The sequence below is a fragment of the Gallus gallus genome, chromosome 4 (assembly GCF_016699485.2).
Source record: "Gallus gallus isolate bGalGal1 chromosome 4, bGalGal1.mat.broiler.GRCg7b, whole genome shotgun sequence".
Classification (NCBI taxonomy): domain Eukaryota; kingdom Metazoa; phylum Chordata; class Aves; order Galliformes; family Phasianidae; genus Gallus; species Gallus gallus.
Genome location: NC_052535.1, coordinates 11,326,552 through 11,336,010, shown reverse-complemented (window position 1 = coordinate 11,336,010; position 9,459 = coordinate 11,326,552).

The following is a 9,459-nucleotide window of genomic DNA, read 5'->3' as shown; positions in this document are numbered from 1 at the left end:
AAAAGGAGAAATTTTCTGCAACTTTGAAAACAGTCTATCACAGCACAGTAGTGGGGTGGTTAGGGAGAAATAAGTAGTCATGAATGGAGCTCGGCTAAATGGTCGCTAAGGTGGTCTCAGAAATGGTTGAGCCCTGCTCTGTACTCCACAGGCTTTGGACTCAGGCTCAGGGGTGATGATAAGGCCTGGGATGGGATTCTTATCACATGGCACCCTGCTGGACCTTCAGCTCATGGCTTTGGGATCTGGGCAGGAGATGGGCAATGGCAACATTCACTCACCTCACCCAAGCCTCACCTCTGCTTTAATTCACTCATTTCCCATCCAAACATCACCTTACTGCCTTTAGCAAAATGCCACTTAAGAGATGTTTTACAAGTGGATTGAACCCATACCTAAATAAACCACAAAGTGATCTGCTGGAAATACGAAAGCTTTTGTTCCCTGGCATCTCCTGACTACCTGCCGTTACGTTTCCATAGAGAGCACGTTGACAGCAATGCCATGTTACTCCTAGAGCAGGTGACTCAGACTTTGCCCTCACCTCACCTGCTTGTGATGCTCATTTGTCAGCCCTGCCATGCTTCTCACTTAAATTATTATCAGAAACGATACCATGGCAATGCTAGGCAACCTGCACGCTAGGACTACTGGAAAAAGCCTCTGTAAATCATGATGATGTTGAACAATTTCCATCAGAAATATCAAAACATGGGTCAGTGACCTCCTTTGCCCTTGCAGAGAGTAAAGCAGTGCTTACAGACCACGAAACTTCCCAAAGATCATAGAGTCATAAAATCATTAAGGCTGGAAAGACTGGTAAGGTCACCCAGTCCAACCACCAACCCATGCCTGTGACACACTCGAGCACGTCACTCGTGTGACACACTTACCCTTTTCTTGAACACCTCCAGGGACAGTGACACTGCCACCTCCCTGGGCAGCCCATTCCAATGCCTCACCAAGACCTCATGGGCACTCTGCAGGACAGATGAGGGGGACTCAGGAGATGAACACCCCAACTTCCACCATCTCTCCTGCATCTGTAACAGGCTCCACAGCTCTGCACAGAAACAAATTTTTGTCCTTTTCTTATTCTTTCCCTCCTTCCTAGCATCGAAAGCACCTCTGAGGCAGAAATGAGTTCACACTGACGATATATAAGGGAGGTGGAGGGGATCATGCTTGATTGCCTCCCCCTCCAGAGGAATGCATCAGGAGCGGGGCCAAAAGCACAACAGCTGTTAAAGTCACAAAACTGTAGCCACGGAAGCATGAAAAAGTGCTGAATGGACATAAAATTGAATGCAGGAATTTAAAGAAGTTTACTGTAATTACCCTGTAGCACATCTGGCTGCAGCATATGGCTCTCCTCTCCATCACCGTTCTGTTAGTGGCCTAACTTCGGATGTACCCTTGGTCTGTGAACCTACCTCCTCTCCCTCAAAGTGATTTTACTTCCTTTGTAATAATTAATCTCTGCTATGGAGTAACTGTAACCTGAATTGACAGGCAAGGTCACTGTCCTCATTCTACACACCAAGACCCAATCACAGATGTGAGCGATTTCCCCAAGGTCACACCAGGAGAGGCACTGAGTGGGAAGGAAATGTCTTGCAGAGAGTGATGGAGAATTGAGAAGTGCTGCAGTTTGGTTCTGAGCAGAAGCCAAGGCGTGCTGGAGGCTTTCCATGACCAAATACAAGTTCTCCCCAGCCTGAATGTTTCAGTCCTTGATGTGAGTCAGGCTGGTAGGGACCCGGACCTGGTACTTCTGCAGGTGTGTGAGTCTTCTGCTATTGGACCCGCTATGTAAGGGTGGGAGATGCTGCTTTGGAGCAGTTATTCCATTTTGAGCCAAAGACAGCTTCACCAGGGAGACGTCCCTCAAAACTGCTCTTCTGATAATAAGAGATTTGATGTCCATGACTCAGTATTTCCATTTTCTTGGAGAAGTCCCAGACACCTCTCTCAGTGGCACAAGCAGAAAATGGACCAGGGCCACCACCTGAGCCCCAAGCCTCCCCTCCTCCCCTCCTCCCCTCCTCCTTTACCCTTCATTACCTCTCCTCTCATAAAGCTCATCCCTTGCTGCCAATAAAGCCTTGGCAATGCCGATGGCAGCAACTGGATTTAGAAACCAAGGACAGAGGAGCCGTCCTGCTGCAGAGTGACAGTTTATTGCCCTCTGGCACTGCACGGACCTACTGTCAGCAAGTGGCAAACCAGCTTCTGTCAAAGCTTGATGCCTGGCATCACATGCTGAAGGAAAACATTCTGGATGAAACACTGACTAATTATCATAAACGGTAAATGATAAAACTTACTTTCCCCTTAAGGAATGTTAAGGTAAGTGTTATCTTTAATTGCAGCCCCTGGACAGAGAGAGGGGTTGCTTTGCTGGGAAATGCGTTTGGTCTGTGGTTCTGGTGCCTTCTGTCATGCTGAGAGGGTCCAGAAGGCACACAGAATATTGACCTGCATGAGTCTGTAACTGCAGGAAAGCACTCAAAGCTGTCACGGACCCTAAAGGCCCAGCAGTGTGATGGAGCAAATATACTGGCCGTGTAGCCTCCTGGCACAGCATTGGCCCTATCCACCAGACTAAAAGCTCTGGAGAAGGCTGGGTGTGTGGTGCCCACTATGACCAGCAATCCAGAACAGGGACTGCATTGTTTGCACTGCCTGTCTGGTGTATATTGGGTTCCGCTGGTGTTGCATTAGAACCATGGAATCATAGAATATCCCAAGTTGGAAAGGGAGCCATAAGGACCATTGAGTCCAACGCCTGGCTGATGTTTCCTGCAGAAGAAAGCTGCTGCTTGTTGGATGAAGTGATATGTTAGCATCTCCCGAGGTAGAAGCTGTTTGGAGGAAAAGCAAACTGGGCTTTAAATCCTGCTGGTTGGTAATGGCACTTTGAAGGGGCGTTCCTGCCACAGGATCAATATGGATATTTTACTCTCACTTGCTGCAGGTTTTGCATATGCGAATTTAGTGCTGATGCAAAGACATTTTGTCTTCAGTTAAAAATGAGAAGTGCTGTGGATAGAGAGGAAAGTAACCCCTGCATCTCCTCCTGGGGACTTCCTTTTATGTCTCGCAGGTGATGTTAAGGACCTGGGAGTCTGTCCTCTAAGGTGGCCGCAGATGGGTTAATCCCACTGTGTTTGGTGCTGTTTCGGGTCACTGGGGCGGAGAGAAAAGCTCTCCTGTGAGCTGCACTACCAGCTCCCATTCTGCAGGATGCAGAGTTGAGTGCTCGGCTGCCTTGCAATCTCCATCCCATCTCGCTTTATTGTTCGCGTCGCCTTGAGGGGAAAAAAAAGTTGGTCCATAAACTCAAGATATTTGTCCTGCTGCCAGTAGTGATCCATAGCAGCGATGCAGTTCTCACTGTGCTGCAGATAAATCAGGAGGCTCCGAGGCCCAGGAGCTTTCCCAGCAGAGCTGGGCAGCACCCTCTAGTGGGATCTCGGCCGCGATCGGCTTTCTGCAAGTATCCCCTAAAAGCATAGAGAGGATGGGGTTGTGCAGCCTTTCCTCCTGCAAGATGCTCAAGGGTATGTTGAGATACTCAGGGCTGCTGGCACGGAAAGGGGAAGGTCCTTTTGGATTAGCAGGGGATGCTTGTGGAGACCCCAGTGTCCCCAGGGACCATGATACACGCACAGGATTTGTTCACCATGATTCCCAAAGTAGAATCTGAACCTTCCTGCTGAGGGCAAGCAGTGGTTAAACCCAACTCCTGCTGCTCTGCAGTGAATGCTCAGTAAGCTGCAGCCATCTCTTCACCTTCGTTTAACTGAATCTCATTTCCTTTCTCTTGGTGTGGTGAAGGGAAGGTTTTCCAGCTCTTGGAACAACCTCATACCTCAAGTGAGATGCAGCTGGAGCTGGAGCAGAGCACCCCGGGATGGCTCCAGGGCAGGCAAGGATGTAGGGAAGGCACTGGGACCCCAAGGAGAGCAGAGCTGCTTAGCAGGAAGAAGCAAAGCAGAAGCTATGCCAAAGCCAATGGAAGGCTGGATGAACCAAAAATTCTCCTGTGAGAATTTGCCATTAAGTGATATGGGGCAGAATACCTCCCTACTCCTCTCCATAACAGATCACTTCTTCTTTTGACCTGATTTATTTTCTCTATCAGCAACAAATGCTAGGTGCTGTCTTGATGCCACAGCTGTGATTTACTACGTTAGAGTGGTATGCATGTCGATGTGATCTCCCACATCAGATGCTGCCCGTGCCTGTCTGGCAGCCACTGATTCCTGCCCTCCCGGGTTATCTTTAAATAAACTCAGATTGATTTTTGTAAACTGTGGAGCCATTTGGTTGACCCAGATCCTAAGGCAGCGACATCCCCGGGGCGATTATATCTGGCCTGAAAAGACATAGCTTTGTGTTTTTTAATGCTTTGCCTCTTGGTTCACACACTGCCCTTTTGTTCCCAAGCTCCTTTCTGAGCATCGCTGCCGCATCGACAGAGAAATAACTTCTGGAGATTCTGTGGGATACAGAACAGAACAAATGGCCTCTCCTAAAATATTCCCTTCCTTTCATAAATCTTGATTATGCCTCTATATCCTTCCCAGACATACGAAGCAGCTCAGAATCCAGCTGAAATTGCTGTTCTTTTTTAATTTGTTGTTTCTTTCTTTAACTCCACATATGGTTCTTCTAGTTCTTCTGGGGTGAAGAGCACAGAACAAAGCCATCCCACACACACGGCATGTTTGCAAGGCCAGGCTCGACCTGATGCTACCATGACTGTGGGTCTCTCTGAAGCCCAGGTCTGAATCCAGTGGTTGGTGAGATGAACAGAAAGATGCAGAGAAACACTGAGTGCATAAATCTGAGAGCATCAGATGGAGCCAATGGGAGACCTTGCACTGTCCTCAGTTTGGGCCCTTGGAATAATGCTACATCTAAGAACTTTCTATAGCGTGGAGCCTGGGATAGGTCATTCCTCAGCCTTTCTATTTGTTTTTACCAGGCTCAGTAGAGAGGGATCACTCTCAGACCCCGGATGCATCTTAGCACCCGCTGGGCACAACGGTGAATGGAGAAGGGGGAAGGAAGAAACCAGCCTTAGTATTGGCCAAGCTCCAGCATGATGCCTAGATTTATCCTCATGTTCAGGAAGGCAAATAAAGAGCAAAAGACAAACAGGAACCTTGATTTACCAGCGAGATTAAGAGCACGCTGGCAGAGCGAGAACATCTTTATAAAAAATGAAAGAAGAGCAGGCGGGTGGAAGGAGCAGTGAAGATGAAGCTCCACGAGTTATCTGGGGCATGTAAGAAAACCATCAGCCCAGCAAAAATGTGAGAGGAGAGCACAGGAGGTGGAAACAGTGGGAAAAAACAAGGCGTTATGTTTTATTAATTATACCATTTTACATTTAAGCAGCGTCTCCTTACAAAGAAGATGGATAGTGACACACATGCCTGTGTGTACAATCTGACCACTAAATTCACCCTAAATCTGGCGAGGAGGAGGGACCAGAAGGCAGGTGACAAACTCGGGCCATGGAGAATGCCTTGTGCTAGTTCTTGTCCGTATATCCTAAAGACACCCTCAGGTTCTCACCATGCCCTGCAGCTGCAACCCCATGGCACAAGTCAGGCAACAAGAAAAGCTTGTCTAAATTCACCTGGGAGGCCCACGGTGTGTTAAGATTCAAAGTTCACCCTCCCATGTAGCAAGGCTGGTCGCATCTGGTGGATGACGAGATACTGATGAAAGAGCATCTTTGTTCCCTTGCAAGGGACCCGTTAGCTCATCTGTTCCTCCCATCTTCTCCCTCTCACTTCCAAACATTTAGAGAAGAAGGGCTGCTTAAATTTTGCAAAGTAGAGCATCACAAAGCTAAGAAAGCCCAGTTCTGCAGCTGCCTCTGCAAAGCAACAATCTGTCCCTTGATGTTGCAGAGAAAGAAGAGAAACTTCTACCTGTGGCTGCAGAAGACGTGGAAGAAATGAAGGATGTGAATCTCCCCAGATGCTTCAGATTTGGTTCTGGGTAAAGGAAAGCAAAAAGAAGTCATCAAGTAAATTGTCTCTTCAGCTTTCAGCTCTCATCTGAATCATAACTCAGTTCTTGTCCTTCATCATGCCATCAAGGACCATGTTGTAGCACACTGCTTCCAAGTGGGAAGGAGGACAGCAAGCCAGAACAGATGGGATTTGAGCCTGATGTGCATGAAACTCTTGCTATTCCTTTTGGGTTCCCAAACTTCTGAGCAAGATTGGTGTAGGAGAGAGGACAAAGCACATGAGAGAAGGAATGAAGGGCTTGGGAAAGCCAAAGCAGATGAGCTGATGGGGACTTAAGACTGTCTGGGATGCTATGTAAATATACTCCTACCCCAGGTCATATCCCCAGCCAGATCTCAACAGGGAGCCGGGAATCAGCAGAACTGCGATGTGGTACAGGTGATCCAGCCTGTCGGCCACTGAGTACTGCATAGCTTATTCCAATTTTATAGCATGAGCACCAATGGTGTTGTAAAGCACTGCCACTAGTGCACCTGTGTCTTATGGCACTGGTTTGGTTTTCTTCTGAGGATCATCCAATGGACCAGAGCAAGTCTTTTTGAGAAGTCACAGAATCATAGAATCACAGAATGGCTTAGGTTGGAAGGGACCATAAAGAGCATCAAGGTCCATGACCCAAACCACTGCTCAGGCTGCCCTGGATCCTACCTGTCATCATTTTGGGGGCAGTTGCAACAGCCACCCATTAAATGCCAAAGCGGTGCTGTGGGAATGCAGGTTGTCTAAGCACCAAAAATAAGATTTGACATCAAATGATGACTACAGATTCCTGCAGCAGAAAATTAAACAGCATAAATTCTCTTCCGTGCCCTGCAGCAGAAATGGATTTCTATTCCCTCTTTTTGGAGGAGAGAGAAAAGGAAACGGCTGCAGATTGCTTATTTGGTCTGGCAATCAGACACTCCAAATTGTGCATGGTTCTGAATCCTTGAGCCCGAATGTTAAAATAATCAAATTACTGCTGTATTTGGAATTGGCTGGAAAAATGAATGCAAGGCACACTGTATCTCTACTGTATTTCCCTTTTCCTTACTTGGACGTGCAATTTCCTAATTCCTCCTTGTGTGAAAGCTGTTTAAATACACCCTGCATTTTTATAAGTAATTCACTAGGATTAAGAGGCTGCAGCAATTGAGATTAATTGGCCATTTGCATCACTCTTACAGCTGCTTCATCCTGCTCGCAGATGCAAGCAGGGAAGTGCATGCCAGCAAGGCTTGGCGTTTTTGAGGTTTGTTTGCTTTTGCTTCCCCAGCCCTCAGAAAGCTTGCTGTATTCTCTGCTTAAAATACGGACTTTGATTCCTCAGTGTCTACATCAGCCATGAGACTCCAGGGAAATAATCCAGGGGAATGCACTGTCTGGGTGCTGGTGCCAGAGACTGCAGTGCTACAGAGCAGCTTTCTGCCTGGGCAGAGCAGTGAGCCTATGCTAATTCCTTCTTTCCTGCATTATTCCTGGAATTTTACTTTAGCTCCTTAAAACCCTCCCTATTCCTGGTGGAACTGGGGCTTGTATGCCTGTCTGCATCTGGGTGAGATAGTCTCCATTGTTGCATTCACGCATGGAAAGCTTCCCCCCCCACACCCCTGCTGCCTCTGCAGCATTCATGAATAATAACAGAGTTGTACACAGCTGGCTGGAGGAGAGACAATCCACCCTGCGAGCAGCAAGAGGCTAAGAAGGCTTGTCATGGATTTTTTTGTTTAATTTTATGGAAATACTATTTGTAGCAATAATACAAAATCATGAGTGGAAGCCCTGGCATAGCATCTTTACTGTCTCACAGTAAATGACGCTGTGGAAATGCAGTCCTGCTGCGTGGTGTGATCTTATTTTTCTCTCTTCTCTCTTTGCTCCATCTATTTTACCCTCCAGAGTGCACATAATGTCCTTGGAGCTCACAAATTAAGTAAGCTGTTTTAGCAAGGCACAAAACACAGCAGGAGTGTCACTACGGCCTTACTCAGTTGTGTTTGGCACACAGACATTCAGACACCTCAGAGTCTTACACAACCTCAGTTACCTCAGCAGCGTACAGTCCTGATGCCACATTACATGCCGGAGAAGGAGAAATGATCACAGGTCACAGTGGGCTCTGACTCGCAGCATCCCTGTCCCCATCAGCTCTTGGTAAATGAATAGTTCAATTAAGTCATTGCTTATTCCCAGTGAAGTGCTTTTTTATGCTGAGTTCTCCTGGGGGCAGAGAAGTATGGCATGGGTGTATGGCAGTTACACTGAAACACACAAGCTGGTGCAGAGGTTTGGAACAGAGCCTCTCAGTGGATGATCAGGATTGCTCAATGGGAGCACGGTATGTTTAAGTATGCCAAACTTGGGTCTGAAGATAAGTATTAAGACAAAATGCAGGTTATGCAGGAGATGGGTTGGTCTGCCCTCCTCCTAGCTAAGGCCACTCTGCAAACTTCAGATCATGTGGTGTCCAGGTGTTTCCTGCCACCAGGTGAAGGCCTTCATGTTGCCCATCAAAGGTGCCAATGGTTCAAGCCCCAGGTGCATCCAAAACAGATTGACACAGGGAATGAAGCAGTTCTTGAAGTCAAGGATGAAGGTCACGTGGGCCAGGACCAGATCATTCCTTTCTCAGGCTATGGCCATGGGGTACTCCAGGGATTAGGCAAACACTGATCTCTCTTTTCTAAAATACTTCCACCAAAAGAACACACCAGGTTCCCTCTGCAGCTGAGCACTACAGAAGATGGATGGAAGAACCAGCCTTTCTAAAGGGACCCTGAAAGTGGTCCTTCAGGTATCATTTGCTGCTCTACAGCTGGACCCTGGGACTGCTTCTCCATGTCTCTTTCCAGATCCTTATTCCTGGCTATGGATGCTCTCTGGATTATTGCTTTTGGCTCCTTGAGCACGGACCTTAGTTTTTTCCAGGCTAACACCTGCATCAATGCCTTCTCCAAATGCCGTCCCTCTCTTGGCTTCAACAGGACCTGATTTAGAATGAGAGACAATGGGTTTAAGTTGACCCAGGTGAGGATCAGGTTGGATGTTAGGAAAAATTTATTCTCAGAAGCAGTGGAGTCACCACCACTGGAGTTGTTAAAGAAAATGGCAGATATAGCACTGAGTGACATGGGTAGTGGGCATGGCGGTGATGGGTTGATGGCTGGACTCTATGATCTAAAAGGTCTTTTCCAACCTTAATGATTCTATGATTCTGTGAGTTACTTCATATTCAAGCACATCCCAAGGATGCAGCACAAGGCTTCCTTTATGCTTAAGGTTAAATCATGAATTTCAGTTATGTCCTGATCAATGAAGGCACGTTAGCAACGTGGCTGGTTCCTAAAACTCCTTCACATTTCTGAGGCCTTTTGTTGAAGGAGGAAGAATTAGGAGACAAAGAGCCGAACCACATTTATTCCTC